The sequence below is a fragment of the Musca domestica genome, unplaced genomic scaffold (assembly GCF_030504385.1).
Source record: "Musca domestica strain aabys unplaced genomic scaffold, Musca_domestica.polishedcontigs.V.1.1 42, whole genome shotgun sequence".
NCBI lineage: Eukaryota > Metazoa > Arthropoda > Insecta > Diptera > Muscidae > Musca > Musca domestica.
In genome coordinates this window covers 3926843-3944315 of record NW_026712329.1, presented here as the reverse complement: position 1 = coordinate 3944315, position 17473 = coordinate 3926843, and the positions used below count along the sequence as shown (strand labels likewise).

General features: G+C 35.1%; 1 protein-coding gene across 3 annotated transcripts in view; it reads right to left on the bottom strand.

Moving 5' to 3' along the window:
• Positions 1–17473, bottom strand: part of LOC131804330 (uncharacterized) — a 105589-nt gene that overhangs the window by 11504 nt on the left and 76612 nt on the right. Inside the window, exon 1 of one of the 3 annotated variants that reach the window (XM_059127071.1) lies at positions 2891–3039. The exons of the other annotated variants lie outside the window; for them this stretch is intronic. The gene's annotated coding sequence lies outside the window, so the exon portion shown is untranslated. Of the gene's footprint in view, positions 1–2890; positions 3040–17473 lie in introns of those variants that run through there. 3 annotated transcript variants of the gene reach the window in all.

Here is a 17473-nt window from a genome sequence, read left to right as displayed (position 1 = left end):
CGTTTTGACTGTAGCGTAATTATAACAGACGAACGGACGGACAGGGCAAAATCATCTTAGAATTTTACGCTGATCAAGAATATATATACAGGGTGAGATTAAAAAAACTGCAACCAAATTCAGACTGCTGTCATTTCTAAGCCACTCGTCCAACAGCTGTTAAAATTATATCAGTGACAGCTCATTTTATTGTTTACAAGCGTACAATAGCATTTTGGTGAGAACTTTCCAGAAAAAGTTATTCGTGATGGAAACCAAGCGCGATAGTGTGATTTCTTTATATTTGGTTGGAAAACCACAAGTGGCTATCGCTAGAGCACTCCAGCATTTAAATGTGAATAAATCTTTTGAGTCTCGTACCATCGCTCGTTACGGTGACACTGGTAGCGTAGCCCGAGGTCGAGGAAGTGGACGAAAGAAAACATCAACATCAGAAGAAATGGTTCGAAAAGTAAAGAAGGTACTTGATCGAAACCAGCGTCGCAGTGGCCAAAAAATGGCTCGTGAGCTGAACATATCGCAATATTCCATTCGGCAAATATTGAAAAATGAGCTCGGAGTAAAGCCTTTGGAACAGAAAGAAAAAAGGAAGAAAACCGCAAAAGAAAAAATATACTCAAAAGAGCTAAAGAGTTGCTACGATTGGGCGACAGTTATGAACTGCCGAATTTGGTTTTCTCAGATGAGAAAACATTCGTTGTTCAGCAGTTTGTAAACAAACAAAATGATCGTGTTTACTTGCCAAAGAGGTCAGCTGAAGATGTTCACCTTCGGTTGGCCACTAGAACTCAAGCGCTGGCCATGGTGATGGTGTGGGCCGCCATAACAGCCTATGGTCGCTCTCCGCTCATATTAATCGACCGTGGCATCAGAATAAATGCCGAATATTACCGCGAAAATATTCTAGAGGGTTAATGAAAGACTTGGTCACTCAAACATTTTGGCCGCAGACCTTCGACATTCCAACAGGACTCAGCACCATCGCACTCAGCAAGCGCCTCTAAAGAATGGTTACAAAATGAGGTTCATTGCTTCATTTGCAGCGTACAATGGCCACCAAAATCTCCGGATACCAATCCGTTGGACTATTGTGTCTGGAGTATTTTAGAAAGTAAGGTTGGCACTAAAAAATACCAAAGTGTCGATCACATCAAGAGCAACATTCGGGCAGCGTGTGACGGCTTCATTGGCCGTTTGAGGGCCATAATTCGTGCCAAAGGTGATCAATTCAAACAAATCTAAACTTATTATAAAATTTGATGCTTTTTTCGACATTTTTTGCTTTCATTCAATGATATTTAAACAGATAATGTAAAAATTGTGAAGTTTGACTTTGTTGCCGTTTTTACCTCACCTTGTACTTTTTCTATGAAAATTATATTCAAAATGTATCCACTATAGGGTACAATTAATAATTTTCACTTTACTGTTTATACCCTACACCACATAGTGGTAAGGGTATTATGTCTTTCTGCATTTGTTTGTAACATGGAGAAGAAAACGAGATAGACCCATAGTTCTTTTTGGTGATCAGCATAGAATCACATTTTGAGTCGATTTATGCATGTCCGTCCGACTGTCCATGTGTTTTTGTAAAAAAAAAAATTCAGGTCGCATTTATTATTTGATTGAGATGAAATTTGCATAATAACATTTGTTTGGCTCAAGTAAAATCGGTACAAATTTTGATATAGCTCCCATATATATCTTCGTCCGATTTTAGTTTTCTTCATCCGATTTGGTTTTTAAGTCCCTCACATTCGTAATATACACTCCACAAAAATGATATTTAGTAGCAGATATTAGATTCAACCAGCAATATATGATTCAAATTTTATCAAGATCGGTTCAGATTTGGATATAGCTACCCTATATATATTCGTCCGATTTTAGGTTTCTTGTGCACCAAATGGCTAATTTCAGCCCAAAGTGAATGAAATGTTGCACTTCCAAGCGAATTCATTCAAGAAGTTAATACTTAAACTTTTGTGAAAATTGCTTCAGATATAACTAAATCTCCCATATATATGTTTCATCCGATGTGGTGTTTAAATCTCCAACTTTCGGAATATGCGCTCTACCATAATCATATTTTGTACCAGATATCTCATTGAGCTCAGAAATGCCCAATATAAACCTTTCTTTTACAAGAGCTCTACTAAATATGCGTAGTGGTGTGGGGTATCATATAGTCGGTCCGCCCGACTTTTGAGCTTTCCATACTGATTTCTATTTAATTTTGTCAAATTTTGGCATTTCGAGTTCTAATTATGTAGGATTGCTATTTACAAAAAATATCGATTTAAGTCTCCCTTATGGTGCAGCAGTAATATAATTATAACCTCTGATTTTAGTTAGGTTTGGGGTAGATGGGAAATTACAACATATACTTGTATTTACATTACGGAGGGAAGTTGGTGCTTCCATCGATACAATAAAATTGCGTGAACTTATTACAATAGTGAATATTTTAGCAGACCTGAAAATGTATACTGCTTTCAATTTAGTTCTCATTTTGTTGTATATAGTTCGAGGGTATTGGTTGCACCAACTGGGCATCAGAAATGGTAAAATCAGTTTGACCGCCATATTTTATGGCTAAAATTGAATGGCACGTATGTAGCACCTTCAATGGAGAACACACTACTTCAAACTCGGATCAATTACTTCGCCAACAAATGTCCATGATTCTAGTGACTTAAGACGGACAAACTAGAAAAAAACACTCTGACAATGTAGCTGAGTCTCTTCGAGACACTATCCTTTTCCTCACTCGTTTTACCTTTCCTCACTTGAAATACTAGTAAGTTTTCTAAATTATAGTTTTCCATTACTTTTAAAAATGCATTTCCTAATTTCAATTTAATGATTTTCAGAAGATCATATTTACCTTAAATACTTTTTATAATGTCACTATTATGTTTAATTTATTTATTTATTTATTTATTCTATTTTAAATATTTTTTCACTTTAATATCCTTTAACTAGTTCCTTTAAATACCACAGCAAGTTTTCCGAATACTTCTTTACTCTTCGGCCTATGACCAACAATTGATGTTTTATTGAGTCATTGGAAGGCTTTTTAAACGAAATTCCAATGAATGTGTTTTTTTAAATTAATTGTACAATATGAAAAGTCATAGCCACCCTGGTACCAAATCAAACCTGTCAAAGTCTAATGAGCAATGTGTGTACATATTTGCACACAACTACACGGACACACACCTATGTAGTATATCCGTGCATTGGAAAATCAAAAAAAGTGACTACGTCATAAACGAAATGGCTAGAACATCTTAAAATGTTGATAAGATTCTTGAGAATTGACGCATACCGCAACAATGAATGAAACACCAGACATATGTTTGTCTGGTGTTTTGCACTGACATACTAGACACGATTTTTGCAGATGTTTTCCCCCTAAGGGGAATGAGTGAATAAACATATTTTCAAGAATTTTGCAACAATTCACGTTTGCTTAACATTAAAATCCCCTCAAAAAGTTTTTTATTTAAATATTTACTTTTTAAAGGATGTTTTGTTTTTTTTTTTTTGGCACTGTTTTTTTCTTTCACTGAGAAAGAATGGAGTGCTATATTTTCGAATCAAATATTATTGCACGGCTCAAGAGATTTTATGTGTTTTGAAATTCAATGGAAACTTTTTTTTGTGAACAGAGTCAATGAAAAATTGCAAAACAATTGCAGTATTTTTCAACGCAATGTTTGCAAATAAGAAAAACAAAATCGAACCAGTGGAAAAACATTTTCTATTTTCAATAGAACAAACAATGATATTCTAGGCCATATTTAAAGGCGTGTGTGTGGAAAATTCCAATGAAGCGGTTCAGTGAACAATTTGATGTTAATTTAATTGAGAACATATATATTTTCGCTTTTTTTTCTAACCAGCCATTGAATGTTCATTGGTAAGGGGATCTTCTAAGTGTAAGGGTTTAAATATGATTTTTGGAAGCAAGAAAGTACCAATTGAACTTAAATAAATATGCGGTAAGTTCATTTACTGTGGACGCATATAATGTGTAAGTGATAATTACCTGCTTTTCTAATTATACCCTACAACACTATGTGTTGGGGGTATATGAGTTTGATTGGGCCAAAAATTATGTAACACTTCGAAATATTGGTTTTCCACATAGGAAAATATATATAGATCTTCCTATCTAGCCAAGCTGAGTCGAGCTAGCTATGGATATCCGTCCGTCCATGTTAATCTGTAATCACTCTACTGGTCGCTCGCGATCTTCACGGAGGTGGGGCTAGGACCAGAATAGAACCCTATTGCTTTTGGAGATGATCGCATAATATTAAGGGGTTGAAATGGACCAAAAACTGAAAAATTTCCTGATTTTCAATCGAAGCGGATGTTAGCATGGGGCTAGAGCTTAGGGCTGGCCTTCCAATTTTTGTCATTGCGTAATATTTAGTGGGTGAAATAGACCATATCATTTATGTTAAATAAAAGTAAAATATTCCATTAAACCGCGAATATTTTCAATCCCGGCGAAGTCACAAATAGACGAAGAGGTCAATCCGGACCGTTACGTAGATGCTGATAGCATATATATCGGGTATATATAGCGAAATATATACAATGTATATATACAAAGAAAGGGAATGTTAGCTGGAATGCCTTATATCTCAAGAATGGCTGGGACGATTTTGACAAATTTTGTCAATTCAGAATGGCCCATTGGCATAAAAGTATAAAAAATCGCATGAAAAGTTGCCAATAATGATGTTAATATAGATTTTATAGTATCTTGTGACATTTTTTTATTTGTTTATATTTTTATCGCATGCGATTTTTTTAATTTGACTTATAATATTGAAGTATATATTTTGTAATCTTTTTTCACCTAACAACACAGGTTGGGGTTATTATATACAGATTGCAATTATCGTTGGATCCTCACGAAAACTTCAACAAGGGTAGGGTTAGGCACAGAAGGGCTAGGGCTATTGTTTTCAAAGATATCCGCATTATATTAAGGGGTTGAAATGAACCAACAACTAAAAATGTTCTTGATTTTGCAGCCGTTATAAAGGTCACAAATAGAAACCAAAGGACACGAAATCTCGCCAGAAGTTAGAGTTTACCACAGCGGGTAGAATGCAATACACAAAAGGACAATTTCTGGCTTTTTATGCTGATTTCGTGTCTAAAATTGTATATATGGAGGCTTTTGGAGATGATCGCAAAATATATTTAGGGGTTCAAATGTACCAAAAACATAAAAAATTTCCTGATCACACAATTGAAGCCAATCGACACGACTGAGAAGACAGGGGAGAATTCTAGCATTTTGGATGACCATTGGATTATACTTAGCTTTAAAATGGACAACAACAACTAACAGCATGACGGAGTGGGTAAATATTGGGCATAAATATCTAAAAGCTTAGGGTCATATTAAGTAGTGCTCTATGACATAATATCAAAAGCGAAACCTTTCAAAATGGACATGGACATAAGGGGGCTTCTAACATATCGTAATATTGTAGGGTATTACATTGTCAGCCGCACGACTATTACCTTTGCTTATTTGTTTTTAATTTTCTTTTTTACTTCCCTGACAAATGTTGAACGGATATTACTCTTGCTCATGCCTTATTGGACATAACCCACGTCTTATCATATTTTATTTTCATGGAATAACAACATTGATAACCTTGAACTTGAAATGAATCAGCTGTCCTCGTAATTCATTGTCATATTTTAAAGCAAATAACATAAATACCAAGTGATAGCAATTAGAAACAGTCATCAAAATAAATATCTAGTCGATTTCTATATTTGTGTTTCATTCATAATTGAAAGCCCATTGAAGAGTACTTTTTATGGGAAACTGATAAAATTGTGTCAATGAAGTGGGTAATTGACAAAGTTTTGATGATATAGCTCGTAATAAAAATAAGTGGAGGATAAGAATTAATATTAAATGTTTATTCGTTGCAGCCATGTAATGACAAGCAAAGAAGAATTTAATAGAGACCGTTCATCAATTCTTTGATACATATTTAACAAATCTATTGCCTATAACAAAGGTTTTAGAATTATTGCATTATTGGAATAAGGGCTTTTGATTTTGAATGAAATCCGTTTCTAGACTTCGAACGGCTCCGATTTTAAGGTATATTAATTTAGTTATCCGAACTTACCTCTTTGGATTTGTAAAAATATGAATAGAGTGAAAATTACACCTTCATGCCAAAAATCCTGAACCTGCAATCAAGATATTTTGCGAGGAACAATTCTGAGTCTGAGGAGGGCTCCATTAAATGGTGAAGAAGAGGAGGAGGTTAGTAAGGCTGTCCTTGAATATTAACCAACCATAGAATTGAACAAGTAAGCCGGCCATGTGGTACCTTACAATATTTTGGAAGGCTCTTATGCCCAAATCGATTTAGAATAAGACTAGATTTGCTCGAATTGATCACCTTTGGCACGAATTATTGCCTTCAAACGGCCAATGAAACCGCCACACGTTACCCGAATGTTGCTCTGCTGTATTTTGGTTCATTCCCGACGAAGCGCTTGCTTGAGGCGATCGATACTTTGGTATTTTTTATTGCCAACCATGCCTTCCAAAATACTCCAGACACAATAGTCCAACGGATTGGTATCCGGAGATTTTGGTGGCCATTGCGCGCTGGAAATGAAGCGACGAACCTCATTTTGTAACCATTCTTGGGTGGCGCGTGTTGAGCCCTCATGGAATGTCCAAGGTCTGCGCCCAAAATGTTTGCGTGCCCAAGTCTATAATACACCCTCCAGAACATTTTCGCGATAATATTCGGCATTTATTCTGATGCCGATGATGATGAGAGCGACCATCGGCTGTTATGGCGGTCTACACCATCACCATGGTCAGAGCTTGAGTTCTGGTGGCTAACCGAATGTGCACATTTTCAACTGACCTCTTTGGGAAGTAAACACGATCATTTTGTTTATTTACAAACTGCTAGACAACGAATGTTTTCTTATCGGAGAAAACCAAATTCGGAGGTTTATCACTTTCGGCCAAGCGAAGCAACTCTTTAGCTCTTTTGAGTCTATTTTCTTTCTGTTGCGGTGTTAACTCTTGCACTTTTTGGAATTTCAATGGCACATTTTTTTAATATTTGCCGAATGGAGTAGTGCGATATGTTCAGCTAACAAGACATTTTTCTGCCACTGCGAAGCGGGTTTCGATCAAGTCGCTTACCACTTTTCGAACCATTTCTGCTGATGTTGCTGTTTTCTTCCGTCCACTTCCTTGACGTCGGGCTACGCTACCAGTATCACGTTAAAGGGCGATGGTACGAAACACAAAGGATTTATTCACATTTAAATGCTGGAGTGCTCTACCGATAGCCACTTGTGGTTTTCCACCCTAATATTAAGAAATCACGCTTGAATTCCATCACGGATAACTTTTTTCTGGAAAATTCTCACCAAAATGCTTTTGCACGCTTGTAAACAATATAATGAGTGGTCACTGGAATAATTTTAACAGCTGACAAGTGGCTTAGAAATGACAGCAGTCTGAAGTTTGTTGCAGTTTTTTCATCTCACCCTTTAATGTACCTATATTGCTATATATCCAATATCTTGGCTATCAGCATCAATGTAGCGGTCAGAAGTGACCATTTCATGGATTTGTGATTTCGTCGGAATTCAATATATTCGGGGCTTAGTGGAAATTTTCTTATTTTTTATATAAAAGTAACTGTTTATTTTATAGGTTAAATATTGTTCGATGACCAAACAATATGGTAGGCTTCAGTCCAGCCCCAAACTCTAGCCCCGTGCTAAATTCCGCGTCGATTGGTATATAATTGCGACCTGTAGAGCAAAATTAAGAAAATTTTCTATTTTTGGTCCATTCCAACCCTTATATATTTTGTGATAATCTCCAAAAACAATAGTCTTCTAATCTGACCCTATCCATGCTAAATTTTATGAGGATCGGGCCATAATTGCGACCTGTAGAATGATTACAAATTGACATGGACAGACGGATGGGTGGATGGACATACATAACTAGATCGACTCAGCTCGGCGATATAGGAAGATCCCCATATACATTCCTATGTGCCGGACCAATATTTCGAGGTATAACATAATTTTTAGCACAATCAAACTTATAATATTTCCAACACATAGTGTTGTAGGGTATAAAAAACGCTTTCAATGCCATGGTTTTGGTATTTTGTGTTACTCAATTTGTTGCTTTTTTATGGATTAGCCAAAAAAATTATTTTGAACGATTAAAAAATTATTTTTTTTTAATTTTCTGGTAAATTGCAAGAATCTTCTAGTCTTGGAATTTTATTTTATTTGTTATACCAAAACACAAAAATATTTATTTAACGCCGTTTTTGTTTACCCCAATTTATATCAACTGAATGTTTGGTAGCTAAATATTAATTAATTTTCAATTGCTCCTCATCTCATGATGTGGGGTACAAAAAATTAATAGCAGCAATTAAACCATTATTAATTTTTATTTCTAAATCAACAATTCAACACATAATTTATACTGTCACCATGCATCCATATATATTTCAATTTAATATTTAATTAAAGCCAGCAGCTTTCAACAGCTCTCCATATTAATTATTTATAGCAACAATCGTTCTCTAAACACATCTTCAACAAATTAAAGGAATTTATTTAATTGTTGCAAATATAAATTTATTTGCTGCGATAAAATCGCTGAAATAGAGATTTATACCAAAGTCATTCAAAAATACATTACCCTACAAAATCAGCAACAACAACACACAGCAATCGTATGCAATACTAAAGTGGAATTCCCAAGGCATCGTCAAGATGACCGACGGACCGGCCGAACGTTTTCTTAATTGAAATAAATGAATGACACTGTCTCAAGAGGGCAATGAATCATTGGCCCACCGAAACAACAGATGTTTGAGTGTAATCAGAAACAAAACAAATAAAACTTTCATTTGAATGCGCGCTTCATACATGTTGGTTTCCGACCATGGATAACGTTTTATTATCTTATCGAAGCAATAGAATCGCTATTTGTCTGTATGTCATTTATTTGATAACATAACAACAATCACATGTCAAATTACAGTTAAATGTTTTTTTTTTTTTGTTTTTAATTCGTAACGGTGTTGCATTATTGATTTTGAAGAAGGGGTGTTGCATTATTTATTTTGAACTTGCACATTCTACACATATGGGGTTTTCCGAAATAATCAAATGGAACTATTAGGACCTATAAATAGTTATTTTTTTATACCCTCTACCACTATATGGAGGGTACATTAACATTGTCATTCAGTTTGTAACTCCTCGAAATATTCATAATAGACTCTACAAAGTATATATATTCTGAATCAGTGTTAAATTCTAAGACGATCTAGTTATGTCAGTCTGTCTGTTGTAATCACGCTAACTTTCGAACGAATTGAGAAATTTTGCATACATACATAGTTTACGGTACCTCCCCATATTCGGTTTTACATGATTTCAGCGACATTATTTACCGGAATTATTTTAAATTTGCTATTTGAAGTTCGTAATGGGTACTACGGCCTATGACAAACATTTTTTTTATCTACGTCTTCGTATAGCCCCCGTATAACGGTGGCTCCCGATATTTGGTATTATGACGATTTCGGCAATATTATTCACCGGAATCGTTTCAAATTTCGTATTGGGATATCCTAATGGTTACTACAACCTATGGAAAAAATTCCGTATGAAGGTCCACGTCTTCGTATATCCCCAATATAACGGTACCTAACCATATTCGGTATTTTCATGATTTCAAATTTCGTATTTGAAGTTCATAATGGGAGTTACAGCCTATGACAAACATTTTTATATGTAGGTCCACGTCTACGTATAGCCCGCATATAACGTTAGCTCCTGATATTCTGTATTTTTATGATTTGTGCGACATTATTCACCAGAATTATATCAAATTTGGTATTTGAAGTTCGTAATGGGTACTACAGTCTATGATAAAATTTTCATAAGCAGGTTCTCGTTTTCGTATAGCCTCTATATAACAGTTTTCTTTTAAGTGGTAGTTTCCGCAAGTATTTTGAAATTTTTCAAATTCTTTCCAAATAGGGGATGGTATTCAAATTAATTTGCTGCTTTTTACTTGTTTAAATTATAATTGGGATCATGGTGTAATGGTGAAAGGAGTAAGACATGGTTTTATTTGTAGACATGAATGGGCAGTACTTTTTATATCTTCCGCCTTGTGAAAACTTGTATATCCTCAAAAGTCCTTAAATATAGAATTTTTCTTTCAATCGGGAAACCTTTTAATATTGAAAGACAAATCACTACCAAATCAATAAACATGAAATGTCACTTATGAAATTTACGTCACTGTATGCTCACACGAACCAATATTGTAAAATATTGTCTTGAGGAGGGTGTCAGTCGTGCTTATGGGACTGACAGTGTAGGAAAATTGTTCGGAATCGGAAAACCAAGACAATTCTTAGACATAAACATACAGGGTGAGACGAAAAAACTGCAACCAATTTCAAAGCAACTCGTCCGAAGGCTGTTAAAATTATTCCAGTGACAACTCATTATATTCTTCACAAGCGTACAATAGCGTTTTGGTGAGAATTTTCCAGAAAAAGAGTTATTCGTGATGTAATTCAAGCGTGATAGTTCGATTTCTTTATATTTGGCTGGAAAACCACAAGGGGCTATCGTTAGAGCACTCCAGCATTTAAATGTGAATAAATTTTGTGTCTCGTAACATTCCATTCATAACTAGTAGCGTAGCCCGACGTCAAGGAAATGGACGAAGGAAAACAACAACATCAGCAGAAATCGTTCGAAAAATAAAGAAGCGACTTGATAGAAACACGCGTCGCGATGGCCGAAAAATGGCTCGTGAGCTGAACATATCGCAATATTCCATTTGGCAAAAATTGAAAAATGAGCTCGGGGTAACGCCACTGAAATTCCAAAAAGTGCAAGAACTTACAGCGCAACAAAAAAAAAAACAGAAAATAGACTCAAAAGAGCTAAAGCGTTGCTTCGCTTGGCTGAAAGTGGTGAACAGCCGAATTTGGTTTTCTATGATTTTGTTCGTAAAGAAACAAAATGATCGTGTTTACTTGCCAAAGAGTTCAACTGAAAATGTGCCCCTTTGGTTGGCTACCTGAACTCAAGCGCCGGCATGGTGATGGTCGCCCTCCACGCGTATTAATCGATAGTGGCATCAGAATGCATGCCGAATATTACCCCGAAAATATTCTGTAGGGTTAATTAAAGCCTTGGGCACGCAAACATTTTGACCGCAGACCCTGGGTATTCCAATAGGACTCAGCACTATCGCACTCAGCACGCGCCACCCGAGAGTGGATACAAAATGAGGTTCTTCTCTTCATTTCCAGCGCACAATGGCCACCACAAACCCCGGATACCAATCCGTTGGACTATTGTGTCTAGAGTATTTTGGAAGGCAAGGTTGGCACTAAAAAAATACCAAAGTGTCGATCACCTTAAACCAGCGCTTCGCCTGGAATGGCCAAAATATCAGAGAGCAACATTCGGGCAGCGTGTGACGGTTGCCTTGGCCGTTTGAAGGCCATAATTCATGCCAAAGGTGAACAATTCGAACAAATATAAACTTAATCTAAAATTTGATGCTTTTTCCGACGTTTTTTGCTTTCATTCAATTAAAATTAAAAAAAATTGAAAATTATGGCGTTTGACTTTGCTGCAGTTTTTTTATATCACCCGGTACTAGGCCCTCTATTACAGGACGTTTAAGGCAACATTCAGACTCCCTATTAAAATACCTTTGCAATAACAATCTATCATCTAAGAACAATGTTTAATTTTTGAAGTAATTTTTAGCATTTCAATTATATCAATTTTGTCAAAAGGGTTTCAGATTTTAAGGAACATTTTAGAGGATATTCGTAAAATATATTTTGTTTCCAGTTAGTTGTAGTAATACATGCATATACCTTTTATTATAATGTCTTACACAAGTACATGCTGAAGGGTATAATTATTAACCACTCCTGTTTGAATCCAATGGAATGATCATTTGCTGTAACGCTACGCATCTTAATGTTTGTATGTAACTTAGAATATCGTCCCTATCTATGTGGTATATCCCACCAAAAAATGAAATATGACGTTTGAATGAAGCATAAGAAATTAGGAATGGCCAAAACTAAATAAAAACAATTAAAAAGCTGTAAGTTCGGCCGGGCCGAACTTTAAATACCCTCCACCATTTGGTACAAATTTGGCAATTCTCAAAAAAATAAAATCCGTTAAGAATTCTGTTAAAATCTTAAAAATATCGAATGTATCCGTATATTAGGGTCTATATGACGACGTGGACCTGCATAGTCAACTTTTATCACAAGCTGTTACAATATTGAAAAGCGGAACTTGAAAAAAAAATCTGTTTATAATGTAGCTAAAATCATCAAAATACCGAATATAGGGAGGTACCATGGGGATTATAAAACGTGAACCTGAACAGACAATTTTCTGGCATAGACTGTAGTATCCATTACGAATTTCAATTACAAAATGTGAAATAATTCCAATAAATAATGTCGCTAAAAAAATCAAAATACCGAATATCGGGGGTTCCGTCATATGGGGGCTATACGAAGACGCGGACCCGCACAAATAATTTTCTGTTGTGTGCTGTAGTATCCATTACGAACTTCAAATGCGAAACTTAAAACAATTCCGGTAAATAATGTCGCTAAAATCATCAAAATACCGAATATCGGGGGTACCGTTATGTGGGGGCTATACGAAGACGAAAAGTCTTGCAGACATTATACACATTTGAGTAAAATTTTATCAACCTACTTCATTTCGTTCGGAAGCTAGAGTGATTTCCACAGACTGACAGACGGACGGACATTGACATAGAATTTTATGCTGATCAAGAATATATATACTTTGAGGGGTCTAAAATGTATATTTCGAAGTGTTACAAACGGAATGACAAACTTAACTACTCCACTACTACTATGATGGAGGGTATAAAAATACTTGTTAACGCACAATTTTTATTTTTGTTTTTTTCAAAATAATTAGCCGGTAATTTAATTTAAATAATATTTAAAGCTAACTTTCAAATAGAGGTTTAATAAAGTATTTGATTACACACATTTTTTATGTGTACATATTTAATTGAAAGTTTTACTATTTTTCCCCTCTTCCTCCCTCTATTTTGGACATTTGGTGTTTTACAATTTTATTGCAAACTTTAATTACCATTTGGTATTCGTTGCAGTCTCATTGTGTTCTGGTTTACCTCTCAATCGTGTAATATTGGCAACGATAATTATGGGAAATTTTGGAGTAACAGTTTTCATTATAAGACAATTGAATTGAACTTTCTTTCGACAACTTCTTCTGGGGGTAAATTTTAATTACACTTTTCAACATTTACTCGTAATGCTTTTCGCTGGTCTCTTGCTCTGATCCCTTTTAACACTATTATAAAATTTAATGACTTGTTTACATTGAAGCCAGTAAAACCACAGCCCTTTTGGCTAAGTCGCATAAAAAGAAACTTACATAAATCGTTTCAAAGTTCGGTAGCTTTTTTCAAAATTAACATAAAAGTTTTTTGCAAACCAACACTACCGCTCAAACATCCTCCCATGTAAAGCTTAGGCTTTGGTTGGTAACTTTGTAATAAAATTATGTTCAAAGGCTATTAATTGGAGCCATTTAATAAGAAGTATGGTTAGCACATTGAACTTATTCGGTTGGTGTTGGCTAAATCGTGCAATAGCGTGGTACTATGGCATAGACTTTGCCTCTGCTATAAACACACAATTCCATTTGGATTTCTGTTAATTTATGGCAGCGTCCATAAAACACACTATGTTCCACGGATGGAACATGCATTTTATTGTCTTATTTTCATGTTCGTCCTCCTGTTGAAATCGCTTGGCTACAATGAAACTAAGTGCCGGGAGGCATGGCGGTAGTACGTTATATTGCCCCAAACAAACGGCTTTTTCCTCTCTTTCTCACCCCTTTGGCGTTACAACAATTGCCTTGATTTTACAAAGCCACTCTAAAAAGCAGATCGGACGATAACCATAAACTGTTGCTGAGGATAAAATAGTTTGTACAAAGCATATTTGTAAAATGCTCTACTTGAAAATGTGCAGGGGCCACAAGATATATACAAAAATGTAAATATACTGAAAAAAAAAATTATGAAAAAAATTGAATTCATTATAATTGTTTGCATTCCGTTCAGGAATCGGCCTAGAGTGAATTTAGAATCTTCTTAGTTTTTTGTATTGCAGTTCATTGATGTTATGGCATTTTCCACCCAAAGTCACCTTTCTCTCAGTGTACTTGCGAGTTGCATCTGCTGTAAATTTGTTTGGACTTTCACACATAAAAGTTTACCGTATCTGTTGTTATTTAATATTAATTCAAATTGAAGTGTTTTGAAATAAGAAGAACACTTTTTAAGTATTAAATTACTTAAAGTGGCAAACACATTGACGGATGAAAATGAAATGATACTTTTGCAGAGCAGGGAGGAGGTTAAATGAATGGAATTGATAGTTGAATACACTATTTGTCTTCTTTTCAAGAAAATATTGTCTGTAAATATAAAAAGCGATTTTGGTTACAAGTTATAATTCAAGAACGATTGGACTGATTTTGACAATCCCCACCACTTCGGAATGGCTTACAAGGATAAAATCTGAAAACATCGTAGAAGTGTATTCTAATTAAAATAAAGAAAAAATATGTTTGTAATACATTTAGTTTGATTGGTACAAAAATTATGTAACACCTTGAAATGTTGGTCCTGCACAGAGGATTTTATGTATGGATCTTCCTATAAATACTTAGTAATTGATTTAGCAAAATCACAAATACAGGAAATGGTCACTTCTGACCGTTACATTGATGATATCCATATATAGCAAAATATATACAATTCTATATATCAATGAATGGGATGCTAGTTAGACCGCTTACAAGAACGGCTGGACAGAAACAAAAATTTGAATATATTTCTGTGATATTTATACCCCACAACACTATGTGTTGGGGGTATTATAAGTTTGATTGGGCCAGAATTTATGTAAAACCTCGAAATATTGGTTTCCCATATAGGAAAGTATATATGGATCTTCCTAGCTCGCCGAGCTGAGTCGATCTAGCTATGTATGTCCGTCCGTCCGTCTGTCCGTCCGTCCATGTTAATTTGTAATCACTCTACAGGTCGCAATTATGGCCCGATCTTCACGAAATTTAGAATGTAGGTGGGGTTAAGGTCAGAATAGAACCCTATTTCTTTTGGAGATGATCGCATATTATTTAGGGGTTGAAATGGACCAAAAACTGAAAAAATTCCTGATTTTGCAGTTGCTCTACAGGTCGCAATTATAGACCAATCGACGCGGAATTGCGCATGTAGCTAGAGTTTTGGGTGGTCATCGGATTTGGGTGGCCATCGGATAATATTTAGCAGATAAAATAGACCATATCTTTTGTGTTGAACAAATTCAACATTTTTCATTAAACCGCGAATATTTTAAATCCCGGCGAAATCAAAAGCCATGACAAGATTCCTTCTGATCTTTACATTGATGTTAACATCCATCAAATCGGATATATAGCAAAATATGTGCGATATATATGTTTATCAAAGAAGATATGCTTGAAAAATCTCTTATATGTCGAGAACGGCTGAACTGATTTCGACAGTTCTCATTAATTCAGAATGGCCTCTTCGCAGGAAAGAAAAAACGCCTAAAAAATCGCATAATAATATCTCTCTAAAGATGAACATATTGATTTTGTAATATTTTCTCATATTTTTTCAATTTTGTCATATTTTTGGCATATTTTCATTTTGAATTAAACATTTGGTTATATTTCTACAGCTAACAAAACTAAGTAGTTAGGATATCAGGATATCATATACAGATCGCATTTATGGCCCGATCCTTATGAAATTTTGCATGGGGATAAGATGAAGGTCAGAATAGAAGCCTACTCTTTTTGGAGATAATCGCCATATATTTAGGGGTTGAAATGGACAAAAAAAACTGCAAAATTGTCAGCAAGTCGTAATTATCGCCCGATCGCATTTGAATGGGGGTTACCGGACATTGCAAAAGCCAAATAGTTTTGGATGGCCATCCAAAAATATTCAATGTGTGAAATAGTTTGCCAACTTTTGCAGACAAAATACGAAAATATCCATTCCAGTATCTTTTTGGAGAATTCACAAATACAGAAAAGACGCACTTCTGACTATTTCGTTAAGGCTGATTTCGTTGAAGAATATAGTCAAATGTCTGTATCTCACATAGATGCGTTTAAGTCAAAAACCAATAATAAATATTAATTTTTTGCCACTTCTGAGAGATTATAGGTTTTTGGGAAATATTGGTTCCAGATCTAGGAAGACCATTTACGTGCAACATCTACCTATAAAATGGAAATGAGCAAATTAGTTCAAGTTTCTAGTATTCGAAAATTAGAACAAAACCTGATGGTTTTCTTTTATTATTTGTCACAATATCTTGTGAAATTCTTTCGAGTATATGGCCTATATAAACTGTATCATTTATTATAGTGTTGTAGGGTATTCAACGGTCGGCCCGCTCGACTGTAGCCTTTACTTACTTGTTTTTTTTTTAATTTTTCGAAAATATCGGAGATACAGGAAATCATTTTAGTAAAAAGCCAAGGTAAAACGTTTCCAGGACCATATGGCATTACTTGAAAAATAAAATCCTCAGTATGAATTTTCTTCTGATAGAGCGAATTAGGTGTATGACGTAGTAGGACCATCTTCTTCGTCAAATATTGGTTTCATATCTAGGTTCTACATTTTCTTTCATTGTGTAGTATACATGGGGATGCTTCTTAGGGAATTGGATGAAATTTGACTTTTCATATTGAATTTTACATTTCTATTGTTTTTCTACCCTCCATAATACAATTTAGGATATATTAGCTTTTTCATTCCGTTTGCAACACCTCAAAATGTTCATCGTAGACCCCAAAAGTATATATATTCCTGATCAGAATAAAATTATAGGACGAGTTAGCGATGTCCGTCTCTCTTTCTCTGTCTGTTGAAACTATTCAATCAAGAGCTCTGAAATTTGGCGCAGGCAGGCTGATTGGTATTGAAAATGGTATTGTTTCCAACCAAAGTTGTTGAAATTTGTCAATTGGGGTTATCGGTATATATGTTCTCTCTCTGCAAAGACTGTTCGATCGATGTCCACTAATTGGTATAACTTCCATGATTATATCCTCATGATTTTGAAAACTTGAGAATATCCTAAATTGACAGATTATATGGGAGCTATGTGCCATAGTGAAGCAGAATAGTATTCGTGATTTTGCTGTTGCTCTAGAATTCATAATTACAAACCAATCGACGCGAATTGTGGATGGAGTTAGGGTTCAGGGC